Raw genomic sequence first — 24,444 nt, forward strand, 5'->3', positions numbered from 1 at the left:
TGATGGTAGGGGAGCAGAGGCAGCACAAAATCGAATGGCTGAGTCATGGATGAATGATTTATTGTGCTACTGTAATGATTAGAAATAAGTATTGACAGATAAGCAGCAGCCTGCACTTCTCAAAGTTACATAACAGTTGTATTTTTAGGCATTCAAATTAGAAATAGTGTACATGATAAAGTTCTATGTGATGTGATTAAATGCAACTTTTTCATGGTGGTAGGGTAATAGCATTATTTTTAACGAAAGCTAATATCAAATTTTTCAATGTCAGTACAGTATCTTAAAACAAGGTCCAAAACTGCAGTTGGGGAATACTTTGGTTATACTTGCATTGAAGGGAGCTGGACAAGATAAAATTTGGTAGAGCCTTCCAACTCTACAATTCTATTTTTCTAAGACTGATCAAAATGTCTCCAAATAGTGGCAAGCTTTCAAGTTCTTCAGAACATTACATTAGGGCTGGGAGATATATATTCCAAAACTACTTTGAAGTTCATTTTGTGATATCAGTTTCATATTTTTTTACCTGGCAATATATTGCAAATCATGGTTGGGTGTGCGCACTATGCAAAAAGCACAACGTGGGAAAAACTGCGAAGCCAGCCAATGCCTCTACATAGCTCCATCCTTATTCCAGCCATTGTGATATATCAGTATATTGTTCAACTGATCAAACCCCTACTGGCAAATCTGCTGGGAAAATCTGAAGCCTCCCATATTAAATATCTTTTGGATGACAGGTCTAGTGATATTACACTGGCCGTGGCAAAGTTTCTTTCGGAAGTCAAAAGAAAGAAACATCATCAAGCTTGAGACAAAACAAAATGACCACCTCGGTTTCTCTCTCTGTATTAACTGTATTTTGTTCTGAAATTGTTCTATGCGTCTTTGGACTGCAGTAAAGAGTTTTTTTAAAAAAAATATTGTGATGTTTAGCTGGTGATAGTCCGGCCCACCATAAGATCTGAGGGGCGGTGAACCGGTCCTCTCCTAAAAAAGTTTGCTGACCCCTGGACTAGAGGACCCTTAGGGTCGCTTACAACTCTACAATTCTATTATTCTATGCTGCACAACATAGTAAGAGCCTGCTGGATCAGGCCAATCACCCATCTAGTGAAGCATCCTCAGTGGGAACCACACAAGCAGGATTCAAGCACTCTCCCCTCCAGTGGTTTCCACTCTGAGTTTGTGTATACAGTGGTACCTCAGGTTACGAACACCTCGGGTTACAGAATCCGCTAGCCCAGAAGTAGTACCTTGGGTTAAGAACTTTGCCCCAGGATGAGAACAGAAATTGCGTGGTCGCAGCAGCAGGAGACCCCATTAGCTAAAGTTGGTACCTTAGGTTAAGAACGGTTTCAGGTTAAGAACGGACCTCCGTAATGAATTAAGTTCGTAACCAGAGGTGCCACTGTAAATACAAGGCTGTTTTCATGTTAACAGTATAAAACTGTGTTGTCATGGCTTAGCATTGCCTGTGAACGTATCCCTTTATGTTGCTAGTCCTACACTCTGTCCTTTATTGCCTTTAGAGAATAATTTGGTCTTTGACTGGCCTGGGATATCACTGATGCATGTACGCATGCTGTGTTCTTGGAAGTAAAGAACCTACATTTGCAATACCTGAAATACTGGCTTCTGCTTGTCTACAGGCATGTAAACTCTTGTACTGAGGTACCCAAATTTGGTACCTTGGGGGGGGGTTTAGCATGCGAGATATGGCAGTAATTTAAATTTGTGCGGAATGAGAGAGTATTGGACAGTTTATGAGATGTGATAAAAGATTGCATAATATTTTAAAGAAATAAATAGACTGACTAACTTGATACTGTTTTGCCCATTGTTGACCTAATTAGCTTACATTGGGTCATTGGTGATGTTGTTACCTGAAGGCTTTATCTAAAAACATTTGATCATCCTTCCCCCCCCCCCTTTTTTTCTTTTTCAAAATCAATCAATATTGCATAGTGCTCTGTCTCTCCAGCCTATAAAAGAGGCCTTAAGTATCTATTTATATGTTCAGATCAGTGATTGCGCACAGTGTCAGGACCAATGAACTGTGAAATCAATTATTAAATCTTATTGACACTGCCTGGAAGCTGTTTTGTTGAGAACATTAGAAATATTAAGTAAATAAAACTTCAGTCATGCTTTTAATATTAAGGTTAATAAACTACCATTGAAGGAGTGGCAATACGGTAGAACCTCTACTTACGTCCCGTTCTACTTAGGCTCGTTCCAGTCGCGTCCGCGGCAAACCTGGAAGTAAACACCAGGTTTGCCACGATACACACAGAAGCGGCTGCCACGGTCTGCACATGCGCAGAAACGGGCTGTCTCCGAATGCGCCTGTGCACAACAGCGCTTCTACCAGTGACCCGTTCCACTGTGTTTTGTTTTAGAATACTTGTGCTGAGACATCATTCGCTTCTATCATTCGCTTCTATCATTCATTTCTAATGAAGTGGACTGTGGTACACAAAAGCTTATGCCATAATAAATTTGTTAGTATTTCAGGTGCCACTAGACTCTGTTTTTGATGCAACAGATTAATATGGTTACACCTGTGTAATTTCTATCTCATTTAAACCTCTACTGCCTTATGGAATACCTTTGGGAGAAGAAAATGATAAAGAGTAAACCCTGAACAAATCCAGAGTGGAGTTCCTAAGGCAGTTGGATAGCACCATGTATGCTTCCTTCCTGCAACTCCTGCAGCCAAGCTGGTGCCCAACATCTTGCTCTGCTTCCTTTTGGACCCCATCAGTGAGGCTGAGAGGGGAGTCTTGTCGTTTGGGCAGCCCAGGACCTCCAGACACACTGCCCAGGTTTGCATCCTGGAGAGGTTACCTTGGTGCTGCTAATGCAGCAGTTTGATTTCTCTCCTGGACACTCACTCCACAGTCTCTCAAGACAGATGGATGCTAACCAACCAAAGCCCTCATTCTGCAAAAATGGTTTCTTTTGTGTACTAAACATTTGTGTGTTGTTGGTGTCCGTCTTCACCATTGAATTGTATAGCAAAGGCAGTGGTGAGCCCCCATTAAAGGATGCAAATATAAATCACCCAAATAGAATGTGATCTGCAAAGCTTTATATAGTATCATTTAAGATTAAGGATTTGTCTTGAAGATTTCAGCTGAGGAAATGACACTTATATAAGAATCTGATGCACTGAAAGAAAAAACTATTAATTTGTTCATGGTTTATAGGATTTGGTGATTTGAGTTCTGCACTCTTGACGTGAGATTAAATGGTTATAAAAGCTTGAGCAGAACATGATTTCTGTTTTTGTTTCTTTTTAAAATGATATTTTATTAAGTTTTTAACAAAAAAGAAGTTACAAGACAATAAACAATAAAAAGCACAAAAAAATACAAAAACCAAAATTTAACAGAAAAATAAAAAATAAAAATCCCTCTTTTTAGTTTCTTACCGTTCATTTACTTATTTTCCTGACTTCCTCACACCTCCCTTTTTTGTATTCCATTTAAAAATTGGTTCAGCAAATTCATACCCTCTTGATTTACCCTTAATTATTTATCCTCACGTATTATAGCTTCAAATTTTCGTCTAATATCAATCCATTCTTAAAAATTCTTATTTTACCTTACAGTGGTGCCCCGCAAGATGAATGCCTCACTAAACGAAAAACCCGCAAGACGAAAGGGTTTTCCGATTTTTTAGCGGCTTCGCAAGACGAATTTCCCTATGGGCTTCGCAAGACGAAAGCCCATAGGGAAATCTCCGGGGACAGCGGGGAACCCTCCTCCCACCGCAAGCCCCGGGAACAGAGGAGAAGCTGTGCGCCTTCCCCTCTGTTCCCGGGCCTGTCCTGAAGGCTTGCGGCGGGAGGAGGGCTTTCCTCCCCACCGCCAACATTCAGAATGCTGTTCTGAATGTTGGCAGTGGGGAGGAAAAACCCTCCTCCCACCGCAAGCCCCGGGAACAGAGGAGAAGCTGCGCGCCTTCCCCTCTGTTCCCGGACCTGTCCTGAAGGCTTGCGGTGGGAGGTCCGGGAACAGAGGAGAAGGCGCACAGCTTCTCCTCTGTTCCCGGGGCTTGCGGTGGGAGGAGGGTTTTTCCTCCCCACCGCCAACATTCAGAACAGCATTCTGAATGTTGGCGGTGGGGAGGAAAGCCCTCCTCCCGCCGCAAGCCTTCAGGACAGGCCCGGGAACAGAGGGGAAGGCGCACAGCTTCTCCTCTCTTCCCGGGGCTTACGGTGGGAGGAGGGTTTTTCCTCCCCACCGCCAACATTCAGAACAGCATTCTGAATGTTGGCGGTGGGGAGGAAAGCCCTCCTCCCGCCGCAAGCCTTCAGGACAGGTCCGGGAACAGAGGGGAAGGCGCGCAGCTTCTCCTCTCTTCCCGGGGCTTGCGGTGGGAGGAGGGTTTTTCCTCCCCACCGCCAACATTCAGAACAGCATTCTGAATGTTGGCGGTGGGGAGGAAAGCCCTCCTCCCGCCGCAAACCTTCAGGACAGGTCCGGGAACAGAGGGGAAGGCACGCAGCGCTTCTCCTCTGTTCCCGGACCTCTCTTGAAGACTTGCGGTGGGAGGAAGGTTTTCCTCCCCACCGCCAACATTCAGAAGGCTGTTCTGAAGGCTGGCGGTGGGAAGAAAAGCCCTTCTCCCCCACCAGCCTTCAGAAGAGTTCCCCGCAGGGCTCTCCAAGCTGCGGATAGCAGCCTGCTGCCCCTGTCCGCAGCTTGGAGAGCCCTGCAGGGCTCCCCAAGCTGCGAATGTCTGCCCCGCGCGAGGGGCGCTCTGAAGCAGAGTGCCCCTTGCGCGGGGCAGCAGGCTGCTATCTGCAGCTTGGAGAGCCCTGCGGGGAAGTCCTGCAGGGCTCCCCAAGCTGCGAATGTCTGCCCCGCACCCCTGAAGCAGAGCGCCCCTCGCACCGGGCAGCAGGCTGCTATCCGCAGCCTAGGCAGCCCTGCAGGAACTCTTCTGAAGGCTGGCGGCGGGAGAAGGGCTTTTCTTCCCACCGCCAGCCTTCAGAAGGCTGTTCTGAAGGCTGGCGGTGGGGAGAAAAGTCCTCTCCCCCCCCCCCGCCAGCCTTCAGAAGAGGTTCTGGGACAGATTGTCCCCGGACCTGGTCTGAAGGCGGTCTCCCTAGGAACGCATTAATTGATTTTCAATGCATTCCTATGGGAAACCGTGCTTCGCAAGACGAAAAACTCGCAAGAAGAAAAAACTTGTGGAACGAATTAATTTCGTCTTGCGAGGCACCACTGTATTACTAAAACCACTTCATTTCAATTCATTATCATTAACATTCAAAAATTTAACAATTCAGTTTACCGTTAATTTCTTTAACCTTATCTTACCTTCAAAGCAATAAAATTTCAAAATTTAAACCATATTTAAACTTAACTCCTTCAAACCTTTCTGCTAAAGCCAATTAATTCCTTTCCCGCACATTCTAATATTTCATTAGTATTACACTAATTCCAAAAATAAAAAGATATATAAAAAGAAATTCTCATTCTAGTTTTATCCAACGTCCCTTCTTCCTGGTTTCGGGTAGTGTCAGTCCTTTCACCATTATATCCTGTGCATCAATCTGGTGTTCTAATATCTGAGGCTCTCAGGTCCCTTCTATGCCCCCTCTGCAGGTTTTCTTGTTCCTGTTTGTTCTTGAACACATCCTTGTCCCTTGTTGGGTTCTTACGTAGTTTCTTCCCTTTCTCCTTGGGGAGTGAGTCTCCGGGGAATTCCTTACAGTAGTATTCTCCATTTTCTTTCATCAGATTGTCCCATTCCCCACTAATCCACTCCCCTATGTTTAATTTATAATCCGAAAGGTAGTTGTTCCAGGAATATCCATCAACTTGTTTCACAGTCCCACCAGAGCTAGGAATTTCCTTAACTCCAGAGTCTTGCAAATATTCTCCAAGTTCAATCTTCCAATGTTGCAGCTTTTGGTCGTGCGGGATTTTGAGTCTCTGTAACTTTTGAGGTGCAATCGCCACCTCTTTCATCTTCATCTGCCCTTGGACTTGCCTTGTTAAACCAGTTTCCTGGGTTGATTGTTGTAAAATTTCTTTAACTTCGTTTCCTGTTGGTTCATATTTGCTGGCTGCAGCAGATATAAAATCCAACTTTTCATTCATCAAAGTCACTTTCTCATCCAACTGCTGCAGCACAGCATTTATTTTGCCAAGGGCAGAAAGTAAAACTTCCTCCCTGTTCATTTCTGTACAAGGTCAAATAGCTCAGTGTTTCCCAACCGGTGTTCCGCGGCACACTAGTGTGCCGCGACACGTTGCCTCGTGTGCCGCTTGGGAAACACTGCTCTAAGCGAGAGGGGACTCTGCTCAGGCTGCATCCGCCGTGCGCGAGGGAGGCGCTTCCTCTCGTGAGGGAGGCGAGAAGAAGGGAGGCGGGGCCGAGCAGGCGGATTGGCCCGGCGGCGGCCGTGACGTCACCCTGCGCGCGGCGGCAGATTCGAAACTCCTCAGGCGCAGGCGCGGCTGGAGCAGGAAGGCCGCTCTGCTTGAGAGGAAAGAGAGGGAGCCGCCGCCGCCGGGATGAAGAACACCGTTCCGCGGAGCACCGTGAAGAAGCTGCTGAGCAAGCACAAGCCGCACTTGCCTCAGGGTCTTACTGCCCACCCGCTTCTGTTTCCTTGCTGTGCTTGCTCAAACGGAACAAAGAGCAGGGAAAGCCCCTCCCCTCCAGGCAAGCAGGCAGGAGGGAGAGAGAGAGAGAGAGAGAGAGAGAGAGCGCGCGTGCGTGCGAGCTGGCTGGCTTGGGTGAGTAGGTGAGGGAAAACTTTTGCCTTCCTTTCCTCCCTCCCGTTATACCCCTCTCCTGCATTCTTAGCCAGCTGCTTCTCTGCACACCCCTCTCGTGCTCCTTGTCCGTTCTGTGTTTTTCCTTCCCTCCCCACTTAAAATGTGGTTAAAAAGCATGGATCCACATGGATGCTCAGGATCTTTGCATTGGGTCACCCCAAATTCACCATCAGATCACATAGCATGTCCATGGCTACAGCCTGCCCCCCCAAAATCACACACCCACTGTTGCCTGGGGCTGCAATGGTGCAAAAACGTGGTTACAAAACATGGATCCACAGGGATTCTCAGGATTTTTGCATTGGGTCACCCCAAATTCACCATCAGATCACATGTCTGTGGCCACAGCATGAAGCACAAAAATGATACATCATTAATATTCACTGCCCACGGCGGCAGCCAATCGGCTGCCGCAAAGGGCGGGCCCTCACAGGTTCACTGAATAAAGTATTTTATAATTTTTCATATTTCTGTTTACTTACTATTTCATAATAAAGTAATTATAAAATACTTTATTTGTGTTTATTTGATTCCTATTAAAGAGAGTTACTTTATATATAGTCAATATAGGCACAGAGTTAATTTTTTAAACATTTTCTAATGGTGGTGTGCCTCGAGATTTTTTTCATGAAACAAGTGTGCCTTTGCCCAAAAAAGGTTGGGAAACACTGAAATAGCTGGTCCCACGGTCAAGTTTTCACAGCTGTTATATCTTCCCTGTGAATTACAGCAAACACACTGACAAGCTCCCTCTAGGGGACACAGTTTCTATTTAACGTCCATCTTTAAAATGTATCCAACAAAGGGAAATTTACTTTCGAATTTCAGGTACTTTTTTTCCTTACAGTACAATACAAACAAGCAGAAAGCAGCATTAGAATTATTTTGTTTCTCTTTTATTTCTATCTGTCAAAAGTGTTCCGTTTTCGATTAATGGACATCTCCAACGATTTCTGTTCTGACATCCCGTCCCCAGGTTTGGGACGATGGGGGCTTATATTCTTTCACTCTCTCTGCAGGATTAAGAGGTCAAAATTTCTTTCCCCCTTTTCTCCTGCTATCAAGGGGGTTTTTGATGGTTATAGATGCAGGAAATTTCAATCTTAGAATCAGTTTTTCAGGCTATTTAGCTTGCAAGATCTTTGCTTCAGTCTATTTAAAAAAAGCGGAAGGCGGACTTCCTGTTTACACCTTCCCGCTTCAGTGCCAAATTCAAGTTTGTTCTTTTGATCAAAGGAACGATTCCTTTGATCTCCCGATCTTTCAATTGTCCTACTCACGGGTTGTTGTTTAAAAGTCGAATTGTCACAGGAAAGAGGACAGCGCTCTCTGGCATCAGCTGTGCAGCTTCGCTCCGCAGAAGTAGCGATTGACTCTCAGCACCGCGCCAAACACCTGTCCCGCTCCGGAGCCCTTTACATGGTTCCTTTGCCGATCGGGGGGGGCGCAAAAGGTGCCCGCCGAGTCCCACGGTCGCAGGCTTCACCCGCCTGCAGTTTTCAAGAGGGTCCCCGCTTCGCTGTAGTGGTAGGACCCGATTTCTGCGGGGCTTTCTCCCTCTAAGTTAGAGGGAATCCGCCATTGCCAGTGGCACCGCCTCCGGAAGTCCGAGCAGAACATGATTTCTGTGTCATTGCAGATAGTAAGGATAGATGTGGCATATAGATTAGAGAGCTAATCCCACACAATTTAAATTATTTAAATGTTTCATGGTTTTTAATAGGTGCACCTCAATATTATTTTTTCCATCTTAGTCTGTAATCACTTAGTCACTGTAATTTTTGTACTTGGCTTCCCAAGGACACATATGGGAGAATGAATACCAAAACATTATTTTTTGTGGAAACTAATACATGCAAAATTCCTTTTATTATAATATTCTGGTCATCTATATCCGCTGCACCATTCCACAGTCATGCTGTTGTTCCTCCACTATTGACCATCTCATGATCAGGCAACTGTTCTGTCCTGTCTCATATGCATATTGTTGCTAATTGTGTGTGCCATTGTTTTCTGGAAGTGTGGGTATGTGTTGAAAAAGTAATTTGTGCTCAGTGTACAATAAGCACTTCCTTCCTCAGTTATTTGAATTATTGACATCTGATGCAGCAGCCTTCAGGATTCCAGAAGGGTGTCTGAGTGAGCAGCTTGTGTTGCTGTCTTTCAGCCCATATTCTACCCAAGACAAATGCAAGAGAGCCAACTCCCCTCTGCTGCCTTTTCCTTTCAGAACTTTACAAGCCCCTCGCCAAAGCAGTTTACCACTGCCCTTGAGAGCCCCCCTTCCACTACTTAAACATTTATCCAGAATAGTTGGGAATGCAAAAATAGTTAAGCACAGTTACTTGGTACAGTGGTGCCTCGCAAGACGAAATTCGTCTTGCGGTTTTTTCGTCTTGCGAAGCACGGCTATTAGCGGATTAGCACTATTAGCGGCTTAGCGGCTTAGAAAAAGGGGGGGAAAGGTAAAAAACTCGCAAGAACTCGCAAGACGTTTCGTCTTGCGAAGCAAGCCCATAGGGAAATTCGTCTTGCGAAGCACCTCAAAAGACGGAAAACTCTTTCGTCTAGCGAGTTTTTCATCTTGCGAGGCATTCGTCTTGCGGGGCACCACTGTAATGTGATTACAGTAACAAACTTTCCAAGTCCCTGAATTACTCAGGCTTTCTTATACAACTGTGAAAAATTGTTTGCGTGCTCAAAGGTGTTGTAGCTAGCCTTACTTTGTGTGCGAACAGGAAGATAAAGTGAAGGAAATCTCTTACCTATATTCAGTGCTGGTCTGTGAGTAGATGCTCATTCCTCTGAGGCGGAGCAATAGGCTATTTTTCAGATGTCCTTTCTGTGTTCTGCTTGAGGCCCAAGTACATCACTAATGTAAGATGCTTCGTAGATGCTGGAAGGTGTACAGGGCAAACAGTGTATGTTTTTATTATAATTATGGGACTAATAGAAATATAGATTTGGCCTACTAGAATATTCCATAGCTGCGTTGCAGGTCCAGCCTATGGGAGACACTTGTGGTCAAAGTAGATGTGACAATGGTTGGCACACATTTCTTTTTGCGTTTCTGTTTCATTCACAAATAAAGTGGCAGATCTTACTTGAACAGAAAAAAATAGCATGTGCAAGAAGGAGGATTTTTCCCGTCAGTCATTTGCTCAAACATGAAATCTTTATTCCCTAAGTGGTGGGAGCAAAGAGATGACGTGTAGAAGGAGGGAAAGTTCAGTGTCTCTCTCCCTATTGTTTATTTTATTAACCACCAGAAACTTTATATGTTTATGGAGAGAATACATGAATGACAACTGTGCCATATCAGGTTTAGTCTTAAGCAATTAGTAAAATATGAGTTAGAACTCTACTCGGCTACTAAAGCTTCTACAAAACATGGAGTTCATTCCAGTTTCCTTGACTCATAAAATAATGCTTTGTGCTCACTGTTGTGCTTTGCCATTACATTTTGTTGTGTTAAAAAAAGTTTTAAGCATGGTTTTATTATTCAAATATTCCAAGTCAGGAAGCACAAGACAGTTCAGATATGACTTTATTCTTGTGAATATTTTCTTTTTCATAATCGGCTTTTAAAATTATTTATTGTGCTCCTAGCTGACAACCAATGCTTTCATTTGTTAATGTTTTATTTCATTTCATCAATGTGAATTGTAGGGCTAATTTAGAAGTGCTTTATAATTCCACAGATATAATAGAAAATACGTTCTTTAAAAGCGTTCTAAATGCATTTCTTAGAGCAACATATCAAATTTAATGTCCAAGCACACCTTCTGTTATGGTAAATATGTTATGGTAAACATAGTTTACTTCTTTAATTCATCCAGAAGCCCTGGCATTTGAGGCAACTTTTACTCCACATACTTGGCAGTTGGCCCAGAGGCTGCTTAAGCCGTGTTCAATGCTGTTATTGCAGAATAGTCTAAATAGCTTAACTTAATCCCCTTATATGTTCACAGTCATCTCCAGTCTTAAGATTCTGGTTTGCAAGGGATCAGAGAATTTTCAAAAAGTTGCAGGTGTCTGTATAGATGGACTTAATACATTAATATCTTCCTGTCTGTCTGTCTGTCTATCATTCCAGTCACTCATTGGGCTATAGATCTAAAACTAAATGTAAATTGGTGAGTTGTTTCTTACTACTTTAAGCATGTTGTATTTTGTATTTTGGATTCTGTTTCTAAAGACTGAGCACTTATATAGAAATTTCTGTGGCAGATTTAATCCCCTGTTAGTGCACTTCAATGAACTACTGGTTGCTTACTACTATAAACACAATTGAACGGGGGGGGGGGGGGAACACCAACAAAATTCAAAAAAATGAAAGACAAATCGAGTCATAATAATATATATTTTTAAAAAAATAATATTTATTAAAATTTTCAAGGGTTACAAAAAGCAAAAGTAAAAACAATACCACCAAACAAAAACAAAACAACACATCACAACAAGAGAAAAAGAAAAAACACAAAAAACACAACTAATCTTCCCAACTTATTTTTCATTCGCTTATTTCCTTGACCTCCTCACACCTCCCTTTTTTGTATTCTAATTCCATTATCTATTTCAGCAAATCCTTTCCATCTTTTCCAATTTTTGTTCTGTAATTTATCTCAATATAATGTAACTTTACTTTCCCTCCTTTCACCAATTTTTTTCTTTTTTTCCCCTTTAACCTTATTTTAACATTAAAACTAAAATGCTTATATGTGTTTAACTCCTTATAACATTTCTGCTAAATCCATAAAATATCAATCCATCATTTTTCTATCACTCATTAATTTTACGATATTTCTATATATAAACTTTAAGTTTTCCACTCTTCTTCCATCAACTCCTCTCCCTGGTTTCGGATTCTGCCAGTCCTTTCCGTCAATTCCATATAGTCCATCAACCTGGAGATCTTATGTCCGAGGCTCTTAACTCTTTTCCATGTCCCTTCTGTAGATTTTCTTGATATTCTTTAATGCTTGAGAGCAAGCCTCGAGAGAGCTCCATCCTAACATTACTTTTATTCCTTCTGGACAGTTCAGCCAAATTTCCATAGTTGAAGCTAGGGTCTATACAGTGTTTCAGGACGTATTTCAAGATTCCTCCAGATCCAAAGGCCCCCAAAACTTCAATCTCCTTCAAATCCAAGTCCATGTCCCAAAAGTCAATTAATCCCTGGATAGAGAGATCTTTCCAACTTTGCTTCTTCAGTCCAAGCCGGGATCCAATCCTCAAAATCTGGCTTTTTCTAGATTCAATCATAAAAGGCCTCAATTTATAGTCCTCAATTTGCTTCTGTAGAACAAAGGATCCCGCTTGTGTTATTTTAGGTTCAAAAACAACGACTTTCTCAGACTTCCGGGTCGGCGCCATCGCCGAATGGCGGACTCCCTCCGAGCTCCGGAGGGAGCCTGCACGGCAGGGGCTGGGTCCTACCGCACCGGCGATGCGGGGACCCTTAAAAACCACGGCCACGGGGGCCGTGGACATGGAGACTCGGCTGACACCGTTAGCGCCCTCCCGACTCGTGAAGGAGCCTTTTTAAAGGCTACGGATCGGGTGCCGGGGAGAAGCGTGGTGTTTTGAGTCCTCTGCTATCCCTGCCGTGCGAAGCCGCATGCCATTCGGCGGAGAGCGCTGGCTTTTTCCTTTGAAAATTCGGACCTAAAAGAACAACCCGTAAGTAATTGGAACTTGGACTAAAAAGAGGGATAAAAATTTTAAAAATTTCGGAGCGAGCGGGGGAGGTGCAAAAAAGGAAGTCAGCCACCCCCTCCATTGTAGAAGGGTCAAAGCAAAGGATCTGATAACTAAGATCGGAGTAACATCATTTTGGCAAGTTTTTAACCTCACGAGTGAAGAATATGAGATTGAGCTGGAGGAGGAAAGTAGAATTCGGACTTAAAAACAACCCCCCCTGGAACCCCGGGAGCGATCGATGACGGAGTTTGGAGAGGAGAAAAGCAAGTTTTGACAGCTGTCAAAGAGCTGTCAAAGCGGAAAATAAGATAGAGACTATGTTACAAGGACTTTGCTGGTTATATTTGTTATAAATTGGATACAAATTGTTTTAAATAAGGATTATAAAGTTACTAGGGCTAATGGACGCGATCTGGAAGAGAACTCAGTTTTTGCAATCCACCTAGAGGAGCCGAGGGATATTACAAGTGGTTTTAGCTGGAAATTGGAACTGAACTGTTTATCTCCTGGGAAACTGCAGAAATGGAACATTATTATGACTACAGAGGCCACTACACCGAAGAAGACAATGGAATCATCTGTTGTGGAATGAAAGGAACTTGACGTAATGTTTTGTTTCTGAATAACAAGCCTCTGTAAAGGAACTAACTTTTGGAATTAGGACATTTGTGCAGGAAAACAGGGACAGAAAGAAATAGAAAGAGGAGTGTGATCAATAAGAACAACAAAATAACAAGAATTGGACCAAGTCAAAAGTGGGGACATTTGGGACATCCAGATTTGACAAGCTTAAGGATTATAATTTGGAGTTTTTCACTCCTGGATATAAAAATCTGGATGGAAAAAATGGGCCTTTCTTTGAGACAGAATCCTTCCATGATTGGACATTCGAAACTAAAGAGGACTGGCAAAGGACTATGACTTAGAGAGACGTGGAAATATCGGACATTGAGGAACATTGGGAACGCAACCGGGAAAAGGGGGGGTGGGAAATGTGGAATCCAAAGGGCGTAAACTATGTTTTATTTAGGCTATATACATCTACATGGTATTCTAAAGTGGGGAACTCGTGGTGGGAATAAGCCGATTTTAGGGGAATGGAAAATAATGTTGTTTTTTTAAAAAAAAAAAATTTGGGTTAAGGATAACAAGTCTGAATTGAGGAGAAGAACTTGTTGAGATCATTTGAGAGATTTGGAATACAAGGGGGGGAGGGAAGGGGAAGTCCTGAAAGGATGTAATTGGAAAAAGATTTGAAATTGGATGTTTTATTAATTTGTAATTAATTGGAAAACTTTAATAAATATTATTCAAAAAAAAAAAAAAAAACAACGACTTTCTCATTTCCTCCACCATTTGTTCTGCCAAGGTAGGTTCCTGTGCCAGGTCCTGAATTATTTCTGTGTTGGTGCTCGCTTGTCTCATATTAGTCACTTTCTGTTCCAAATTATCCATTTTAAAAGTCATGTCATCCATCTTTTTATGAATCTCTTCCAGCAAATAATTTGTCTTGCATAATGCAGTCAAAATAACTTCTCCTATCAACATTTTGAATAGTCCAAGGTCAATCTCTGGTTCTCAGAATCTTTATCTTGCAGCTGGAGACCTCCCAGTTACACTCCTATAACAATTTCAAAGGCTCCCTCTAGAGGGAAACAGTCTCCACTTGTATCAGTTCTTTCAAGCACAACTCAGGCAATAATCATAGTTTCAATTTTCAGTTACTTTTTCTCCATTTTAAATGCAGAAGAGGACAATGGAAACAGTATCTTGCTCTTATTTTAGCTAGCTGTCAAATCCGTTCTGTCAGTAAACTTATGGTAGTATAATAGGAAACAGACCAGCAGCTGGAGATGTCATTCTGCAAATGATTTTTTGGAAATAATTGTTTATAATAAGACAAATAATGATTCCATAATCCTGACAATTTTATTATTAGATTATATAAATGATACTGTTCCTATTAAACATTATATACTGGCAATTGTAATTGTAGCTATCTTCTGCTAGGAAAGAAGTTGATCACAAACAGTGTTAGAAATTGAGATATGAAAGCTAGGAGCTAGGTTATGGGTGTAACAACAGTCTAGGCACGCTTTTTTAAATAACAAGAATACAAAGCTGAAAATGAATGAACTGCAGCTAAAATATTGTTCATTTTTCACATGGTCTAGTCCAGGGGTCGGCAACCTTTTTCAGCCGTGGGACAGGATCACACTTCAAAACGACCTTGACAGATTAGAGAACTGGGCCAAAACAAACAAGATGAATTTCAACAGGGAGAAATGTAAAGAACTGCACTTGGGCAAAAAAAATGAGAGGCACAAATACAAGATGGGTGACACCTGGCTTGAGAGCAGTACATGTGAAAAGGATCTAGGAGTCTTGGTTGACCACAAACTTGACATGAGCCAACAGTGTGACACGGCAGCTAAAAAAGCCAATGCAATTCTGGGCTGCATCAATAGGAGTATAGCATCTAGATCAAGGGAAGTAATAGTGCCACTGTATTCTGCTCTGGTCAGACCTCACCTGGAGTACTGTGTCCAGTTCTGGGCACCACAGTTCAAGAAGGACACTGAGAAACTGGAACGTGTCCAGAGGAGGGCAACCAAAATGGTCAAAGGCCTGGAAACGATGCCTTATGAGGAACGGCTAAGGGAGCTGGGCATGTTTAGCCTGGAGAAGAGGAGGTTAAGGGGTGATATGATAGCCATGTTCAAATATATAAAAGGATGTCACATAGAGGAGGGAGAAAGGTTGAGGGAGAAGCGGACACGGAGCAATGGTTCCAAACTACAAGAAAAAAGATTCCACCTAAACATTAGAAAGAACTTCCTGACAGTGAGAGCTGTTCGACAGTGGAATTTGCTGCCAAGGAGTGTGGTGGAGTCTCCTTCTTTGGAGGTCTTTAAGCAGAGGCTCGACAACCATATGTCAGGAGTGCTCTGATGGTGTTTCCTGCTTGGCAGGGGGTTGGACTCGATGGCCCTTGTGGTCTCTTCCAACTCTATGATTCTATGTTGCTGTATCTAGATTTCAGTAAAGCTTAAGTCTCTCATGATATTATTAGGAGAAAGCTGGTGAAATCTAGGCTGAACGAGGTTAACTGTTAGGTGGCTTTGTAGCTGGTTGACTGATTCTTCGTCATCCTGGAAAAAAGTGACAAGTGGGGTGCTGCAGGGTTCTGTCCTGGGTCCGTTGTTGTTGAATGTCCTTATAAACAACTTAGATGAAGGAATTGAGGTTATGCTCATCTAATATGCAGGTGACACCAATCTGGGAGGGGTAGCTAATGCTGCAGAAGACAGAATCAGGATTCAAAATGACCTTAACAGATTGGGGAACTGGACCCAAACGAACAAAATTAATTTCAGATAGGACAAATGTAAGGTACTGCACTTAGGCAGGAAGAACCAGATACACAAATATAAGAGGGGGGTACACCTGTCTTGCCAGCAGTACATGTGAAAAGGATCTATGGGTCTTAGTGGACCACAAGCTTAATATGTGTCAACAATATGATGCAATAGCAAAAAAAAGCTAACACCATTCTAGGTTGCAACTACAGATGTATACTGTCCAGATCATGGGAAGTAATAATAGTACCACTCTATTCTGTCACACCTGGAATACTGTGTCCAGTTTTGGGCATCACCATTTAAGAAGGATGTTGACAAGCTGGAATGTATGCAAAGGAGGGAAACCAAGATGATCAAGGGTCTGAAAAACAAGCCTTATGAGGCCTGACTAGAACAGAATACAGTGGCACTATTACTTCCCTTGATCTAGATGCAATACTCCTATTGATGCAGCCCAGAATTGCATTGGCTTTTTTAGCTGCCACATCACACTGTTGGCTCATGTCAAGTTTGTGGTCAATCAAGACTCCTAGATCCTTTTCACATGTACTGCTCTCAAGCCAGGTGTCACCCATCTTGTATTTGTGCCTCTCAAATTTTCGCCCAAGTGCAATACTTTACATTTCTCCCTATTAAAATTCATCTTGTTTGTTTTGGCCCAGTTCTCTAATCTGTCAAAGTTGCTTTGAAGTGTTATTCTGTCCTCTGGGGTGTTAGCCACCCCTCCCAGTTTGGTGTCATCTGCATATTTGATCAGGATGCCCTTGAGTCCATCATCCAAGTAGTTGATAAAGATGTTGAATAAGACGGGGCCCAAGACAGAACCCTGTGGCACCCCACTAGTCACTCTTCTCCAGGATGAAGAGGAACCATTGATGAGCACCCTTTGGGTTCGGTCAGTCAGCCAGTTACAAATCCACTGAGTGGTAGCATAGTCAAGACCGCATTTTACCAGCTTCTTTACAAGAATATCATGGGGCACCTTGTCAAATGCCTTGCTGAAATCAAGGTAGGCTACATCCACTGCGTTCCCTTCATCTACCAGGCTTGTAATTCTGTCAAAAAACGAGATCAGGTTAGTCTGACGTGACTTATTTTTCAGAAATCCATGCTGACTATTGGTGATCACAGTATTCCTTTCTAGGTGCTCACAGACTGTTTGCTTAATGATCTGCTCCAGAATCTTCCCTGGTATTGATGTCAGACTGACTGGGCGGTAATTATTTGGCTCCTCTCTTTTCCCCCTTTTGAAAATAGGGACAACATTTGCCCTCCTCCAGTCTGCCGGGACTTCGCCTGTTCTCCAGGAATTCTCAAAGATGACTGCCAGTGGTTCTGAGATCACATAAAGAGGATTAAAATATTGTTTAGCATTCATGTTTTCTGTGACCACACAGGTGTAGTCAACCTGGTCCTTACCACCCACCAGTGGGCTTTTCAGGATTCTAGGTGGGCGGTAGGGGGTTCTACGGCACAAGCTGAATCCTCCTTCCATTGAGCACTTTTGGGTGGTAAGGAAATTTTACCATCAAGAAAGATACCTTAGTGAGCGGTAGGTATAAAAAGGTTGGCTACCCCTGGTGTACAGTATATCAGTTCTCTCTGACTGCAGTACCATTTTTCTCATGCAAAATATATGCATTAACCCATTGGTTACTAATTTTGAATAGCTCATCATTTATCAAGCACAGAGATATTCTGAGGTGAATGTCCCCACCCCCAAATAGCAGGAGCAGCAAAAAGAGGATTTTTAAATTCATACCATTTCAAAATGTTGCAAGTTTTCCCTTTTGCTTAATCATAAGTGCTGATATTAGTTAGAGATGAGGTGTTACTTGCCTGTTGATGAAAATCATCATCCTCTATGTACAGGTTAGTAGCATGAGGCCCTAGGAATGGATCCAGTCTCCTGTGAAATCCAGCTGCCCTCTCCATTTGTAGACAAAAGACATGTCTAGAAGGAGGTTGATATGCAGTCAGTCTGCGTACTTGGAGGAGCCTTGAGGCTTTCCAGAAAAAGTTGCTGACAAGGCTGCCGTGCTTTGCTGTGGTGTAATGTAATGTACTGTGTAAGCCACCTCACTACTTGAAGCGGGGAAGCATTAGGCAGTTGTCAGGATTCTATTAAACTTTTTTTTTTAAGTCAGTAGGAAAATCATTAAGTTCCTAAGGCAGTTCAGTCAGTTCACTGACAAACACTGCAGCGGGTAGGTGGAGCTGAGCTCCTGGCTGGGCTCTGTGTTATCTCATTTGACTCAACAGCAGGACCAGAACGCTTAGACTCTCTGAAAATGTTCTAGGTTGTTGTTTTGTTCCAATATTCTTTTCCTCTTCATCTATAACAGTGAATAACACAAAAATGAAATGTTTTTGGTACAGAAGCTAAGGTTAAGAAATTCTAAGTCATTTCTCAACTTTTTATTTCCCTATTAGATTGATTTCAATATTGATTTAAATAACGTTGCTGTTCATGCATTCAAAAACAAAACTGTAGAATAAAAGTTGGAAGTTACCCCCTGTAAGTCCCTGTGGAACTCAGATGTCATCATGATCTTAATCAGTACTGATTTGGGGAAAGTGCTGTACTGTACTTCCTGTTGGTTCATTAGCTGAATCACTGTTAGATACGTGTTTCAGTTTGAAAGGCAGCGTATGGCTTGGCTTGAGTGCCAGTTTCATTTTACAAACACATATACATGGTGCTCTATAAGGACTATGACAAGTACAGTGGTACCTTGGTTTAAGAACTTAATTTGTTCTGGAGGTCCGTTCTTAACCTGAATGTTCTTAACCTGAGGTACCACTTTAGCTAATGGGGCCTCCTGCTGTGCTGCCACCGCACAATTTCTGTTCTCATCCTGAAGCAAGGTTCTTAAGCTGAGGTACTATTTCTGGGTTAGCTGAGTCTGGTTAGCTGGTTGTTTGAATTTAAGTGTTTGGGTTTCTTATGTTGAGTTGAGTAATTTCAACTTATTTTGGTTTGTAATTGTTTATACTTGTGATATAAAATTGTTTATACTTGTGATATAAAATTGTATTTTAAAATTACTTCATTATTTGGACATTTAGATCCCAGTTTGTTGCTAATCGCCATCATGATCTTAGACCATTCTGGGAAGTCATTTCTGAAATAGTATCTGCTACAGCTTCCTCAGTGAGTCAGTAAGGATATTTACAAAGCATAATGCACACCCTTACGTTCATGATCTTCCACTTGTCAATAACTGGGGCCTACTTCCACTTGGGTGCTTACCTGCACCATGGGATTCACTCCCAAGAGCCCATATTTCAGTAAATATGTGTCCTTTCTTCATGAATGAATGTCTTCAAACAATACAGCTTTTTAAAAAAATAATAATCATAGTCATAATGATTGAAGGGGTGTGGAAGCGTTACAATGCTTATCATAAATAATAGCCAGTGGGGCTTGTTGACACTTGTGCAAGCATGTTGTACAGAAAAATCACAAGTGAACACATTTGCTAGAGGGAGATAAAAATATTTCCTGGAAAATATAATATCCCCATAATAAAATCACAACCATGAGGAAATGCATGGATGGGGAATAGCATATGGAACAGATTGGCTCTTTGACGTGGTAGGAATGACAATGTGGCAAATTCCTTAAATTAGGATATAAAGAATTTCTATATATTGTGATGGAAGGCTCCTTTTAACATCTCAGTTTAGGGGTGTGTGGCTTCCTGCACCATAACGGAGAAGTGTAATGGAGCCCCCATCTTGCCTCTGGCTTGCACGAGGTGGGGGCTCCATTACACTTGAGAGAGCTCTGATTCAGAATAGGTTGTCAGCAGTATGCTGATGACAACTTTTTCCTTTCTGCAGGTGTGACTGTGGGTGTGCTGGACTGTTGTCTTGCCTCGGTAATGGACTGGATGAAAGCCAACAAACTGAAGTTCTGTCCAGATAAGAGTAAGGTGCTGCTAGTGGGTGGTTCCCTAGATCAGATGGATGGGAGGTTGCCCTCTTTCTGAAGGAGTAGGTACATAGCTCCTGGATCCATTACTGTTGCTTGAGGCTCAGGTGGACTCGGTGGCCTGGAGTGCCTTCTAACACCTTCAGCTGATGGCCCAGCTGTGCTCTTAGCTGGGCAGGGATAGCCTAATGTTTTCTATCCTCTGGTAACCTCTAGATTAGATCACTGCAATGCATTAGATGTGGGGCTGCCTCTGAAGACAGTTCTGAAATTAGCAGCCATATGAACTGACCCTGGGCAAAGTGACTTAACAAATTCAATTAATGATGATGATGATGATGATGATGGTTTATCAAAATCCTGTTGTAACTTTGGTGTGTATGCTTTTTTGATCTTCTTGACCTAGTGCTAGATGCGCGTAGAGAGAGGACAGTGGATAGCAAGCAGACACAATGCTTCTGCTGAAAGCTATGAGTTCACTTCACACAAGTCTGGGTATTGGGTGGTAACTGAAATGTCCTTTGCCAATAATGCATTGTCTTCATTCATTGTGTAAAACCCTGCAAGGCAGGGACTTGAAGCCAGGCTAGCTCATTTCACAAAAATTACAAGTTGGCTTAGAAAACTTTGCTTCTAGAGCACATAGGAACTTACTTCAAAGAAAAGAAAAGCTGAGAGTGAGCCCGGTACTGGCTTTGGGCTCCCTAAAACCCTACCCTTTCTATCCATTTATCAGTAGCCCTGGATTAAGATTTAAATAAAAGTAGTTGATTGTTCTGGCTTATGAAGTGCTAGATGTTTCTGTGTGGGACGAATTCCTCTAGGGTTTGGGAAGGGTTGAGTAGTGCTCTCTGAACAGAACTATCTCAGCTGCATTGATGCATTGTATAATTTGGACAGGAAATAAAAAGGCTACTATTTAGATTATATTTTCCCTCTTCAACAACTGAAGGCTGTGGAATGGGAAAGAGTGTGTGTCCTTTGGATACATGTTTTTCAGTTGGTTTTCTGCTGGTGAACACAGTTTTTCCACTTGACTCACTGGGTGAAATCTAAATGAACATTACAACATGTGTTTATAATCCCTTTTAAGCAAAGTATGTCCTGACCTGCTTAACAATGTTTGATTACATTATTTTACTCCTATATTAATGGATTTTAGCAAGGTTTAGTTTGCATTTCAGAAACATATTGAAGCTCAGACAACCTCCATTGGGAAGATACAGTTAATTCAGATGCAACATTCCCTCCCAATACATAGGATTGTAGTTGTCAGGGAAGAGTTAGAAGTTTCCAGTTTCTCAGAGGGAGAAAGCATTCCCCAAGGGGGGAAGGAGAGCAGTGAATCTAATAGAAGGGAGCAAGAGGAACAACAGGGAGGGACCGGCTGTTCCCAGGAAAGGCAAGGGTTCAGTTCTAGCTCAGATTGGGAGGAGGGGAGATACAGGCCAGCTCTAGCCAGGAGGGTAGGAAAAAGAGCAGGAAAGCGAAGGGAAGGGCGCGTTCGACATTTTGAGAGTGGCTGGTCATGGAGAAGCAGAGCTCAGAAGGGATCTGAAAGAAGTGACTCTGAGGAATAATAGTTAAGAACCGTTTATAAGATTGTTTTGTTAATACGCAATAAAAAGTTTTATAAAAGAACAAGAAGTGTTCGTGTGGTGATCTGAAGAGGACAACGACCAGGCCTGACAGTAGTTCTTTCCTCAGCCCCTTGCACTCAGTTTATTTAGTTGCTTATTCTTTAGTGCAGATCATTATTTATTACATCTGAATGGCAAACCATGGTTTACACCTCCTGTCAAATCAGAATTAAAAGAAGTGTGAGGAATATGAAACACTGACCCAGCACAGCCATTGCTTAGTGCAGTGTTTCCCAACCGGTGTTCCGCGGCACACTAGTGTGCCGTGAGACGTTGCCTGGTGTGCCGTGGGAGGGCACACTTATTGAAATTAGAATTAGACTTTTGCCCCCCGCCCGCCTTCAGAAGAGGTCCAGGACCTCTTTGCTCCCCCCTGCCTGCCTTCCCGGGAGAGCGGAGAAACGCAGCGTGTTTCTCCGCTGTCCCGGACAGCTTTTGAAGGCAGGCAGAGGGGAGCAAAGACTTTCGCCCCCCGCCCGCCTTCAGAAGAGGTCCAGGACCTCTTCTGAAGGCGGGCGGGGGGCAAAAGTCCTTGCTCCCCCCCTGCCTGCCTTCCCGGGAGAGCGGAGAAAAGCAGCGTGTTTCTCCGCTGTCCTGGACGGCTTTTGAAGGCAGGCGGGGGGAGCAAAGACTTTCGCCCCCCGCCCGCCTTCAGAAGAGGTCCAGGGCCTCTTCTGAAGGCGGGCGGGGGGCGAAAGTCTTTGCTCCCCCGTGCCTGCCTTCCCGGGAGAGCGGAAAGTCTTTGCTCCCCCCCTTCAAAAGCCGTCCGGGACAGAGGAGAAACGTGCTGCGTTTCTACGCTCTCCCAGGAAGGCAGGCAGGGGGAGCAAAGACTTTTGCCCCCCGCCAGCCTTCAGAAGAGGTCCTGGACCTCTTCTGAAGGCGGGCGGGGGGCGAAAGTCTTTGCTCCCCCCGCCTGCCTTCAAAAGCCGTCCAGGACAACGGAGAAACACGCTGCTTTTCTCCGCTCTCCCGGGAAGGCAGGCAGGGGGGGAGCAAGGACTTTTGCCCCCCGCCCGCCTTCAGAAGAGGTCCTGGACCTCTTCTGAATGCGGGCGGGGGGCGAAAGTCTTTGCTCCCCTCTGCCTGCCTTCAAAAGCTGTCCGGGACAGCGGAGAAACACGCTGCGTTTCTCCGCTCTCCCGGGAAGGCAGGCAGGGGGGAGCAAAGACTTTCACCCCCCGCCAGCCTTCAGAAGAGGTCCTGGACCTCTTCTGAATGCGGGCGGGGGGCGAAAGTCTTTGCTCCCCTCTGCCTGCCTTCAAAAGCTGTTCGGGACAGTGGAGAAACACGCTGCGTTTCTCCGCTCTCCCGGGAAGGCAGGCAGGGGGGAGCAAAGACTTTCACCCCCCGCCAGCCTTCAGAAGAGGTCCTGGACCTCTTCTGAAGGCGGGCGGGGGAACAAAAGTCTTTGCTCCCCCCGCCTGCCTTCAAAAGCCGTCCAGGATAGCGGGAAGCGCTTCCCTGCTATCCCGGACTGCTTTTAAAATGCTGGCGGTGGGGAGCAAAGCCTTTCGGCCCCCGCCGGCCTTCCTGGACCTCTTCTGAAGGCCGGAGGGGGGGGAAGGCTTTGCTCCCCACCGCCAGCATTTAAAAGAGGTCCCTGGAGATTTCCCTATAGGCTTTCTTCTTGCGAAGCAAGCCCATAGGGAAATTCATCTTGCGAAGTGCCTCAAAAAACGGAAAACCCTTTCGTCTTGCGGGTTTTCAGTCTTGCGAGGCATTCGTCTTGCGGGGCACCACTGTATATATAGTCAATATAGGCACAGAGTTAATTTTTTAAACATTTTCTAATGGTGGTGTGCCTCGAGATTTTTTTCATGAAACAAGTGTGCCTTTGCCCAAAAAAGGTTGGGAAACACTGGCTTAGTGTGAATTAGCCAACATATGGGATTGCAGTTGCAGTTCTCATTGTTTAGCTTAGAACTGCATCCAAACACAGGTTTGTGGTTTGCCTGAAATGAGGCAACCCATGAACCCAGGTTTGAGCATAATGCTAAGCCAAGCCACAGCTTGGCACAGCAGCAGCACTGTAGTCCTGATTTTCTCTCCAGGAACCTGCACATCTGCTCATTGTGTTAAGGTTAGCCTTAGTGCTATATGAAAACTATGCCATTGTGTTAAATTGGATAATTTTGTTTCCAGATTTTAATAATAATAATAATAATAATAATAATAATAATAATCTGTTCCAATTTTGACTGTGAGAAAAGTGTGTGCTAATGAGTCCCCTTTATTCGTTTCTGTATTCAGAGGACATCTAGCATGGATATTAAAAAGATGTAATCTTCGTTATCCTAGGATTTTTTTTCTGAGGCATCAAGGCTGCTTGTTCCTTTATCTAATCTACTTCTCTAGTGCACTGCCAATGTCCTTTATAAAGACAGGAGGTAATGTGCTGAGATGGAAATTGTGTATCTTTTGAGTGAATAATGTGGAAATGCTTCTCCCCTGATACATTTTCCTTGGTACTTTTAAAAACTATTGGGGATAATCTAAATGTCAACAGATAATTATTAAAAGATTTTTACAAAATCAAATTTGCATGCTACATTGTTATAAGAGTAAATATTTTGTTGAGTTGTTGATATCTAGCTGTAAAGGCTTACTCAGAAATTAAGTGCAAGTTTTTGAGCATACTCTCTCTGTTACAAAAAACAACTTTATCAAGGGGGGGAGAATGTTACTTGTTCAGAAAACATCTTGTTCAGAATAAATATTAAACATAGAAACATATTGTAGACCAAAACAAAACAGAAAGATCACTTCTCTTAACAGTTTCTGAGCCATTTGACTCAAATGCTTTTCTGGTTTCATCAGCAACAATAAAAGCTGGGAACCTAAAGGAGTTATCTTACCATTCTTGGCTTTCAGATATGCAGTTCCTGTTCTAAATGGTACAAATGGTACAATGGTTCTAAATGGTACAAACTAGAGTGGCACCACATACTTTTTTTGTGTAGCTTGGCCAGTTAAAGTTGTTGTGAAATCCCTGT

At 43.3% G+C, this 24,444-nt stretch overlaps 1 protein-coding gene across 2 annotated transcripts in view; it reads left to right on the plus strand.

Moving 5' to 3' along the window:
- Positions 1-24,444, plus strand: part of PEAK1 (pseudopodium enriched atypical kinase 1) — an 80,968-nt gene that overhangs the window by 8,027 nt on the left and 48,497 nt on the right. Inside the window, exon 1 of one of the 2 annotated variants that reach the window (XM_081876186.1) lies at positions 19,737-19,804. The exons of the other annotated variant lie outside the window; for it this stretch is intronic. The gene's annotated coding sequence lies outside the window, so the exon portion shown is untranslated. Of the gene's footprint in view, positions 1-19,736; positions 19,805-24,444 lie in introns of those variants that run through there. 2 annotated transcript variants of the gene reach the window in all.

The sequence above is a fragment of the Podarcis erhardii genome, assembly GCF_964252035.2.
Source record: "Podarcis erhardii genome assembly, chromosome: 9".
NCBI classification, from domain to species: domain Eukaryota; kingdom Metazoa; phylum Chordata; class Lepidosauria; order Squamata; family Lacertidae; genus Podarcis; species Podarcis erhardii.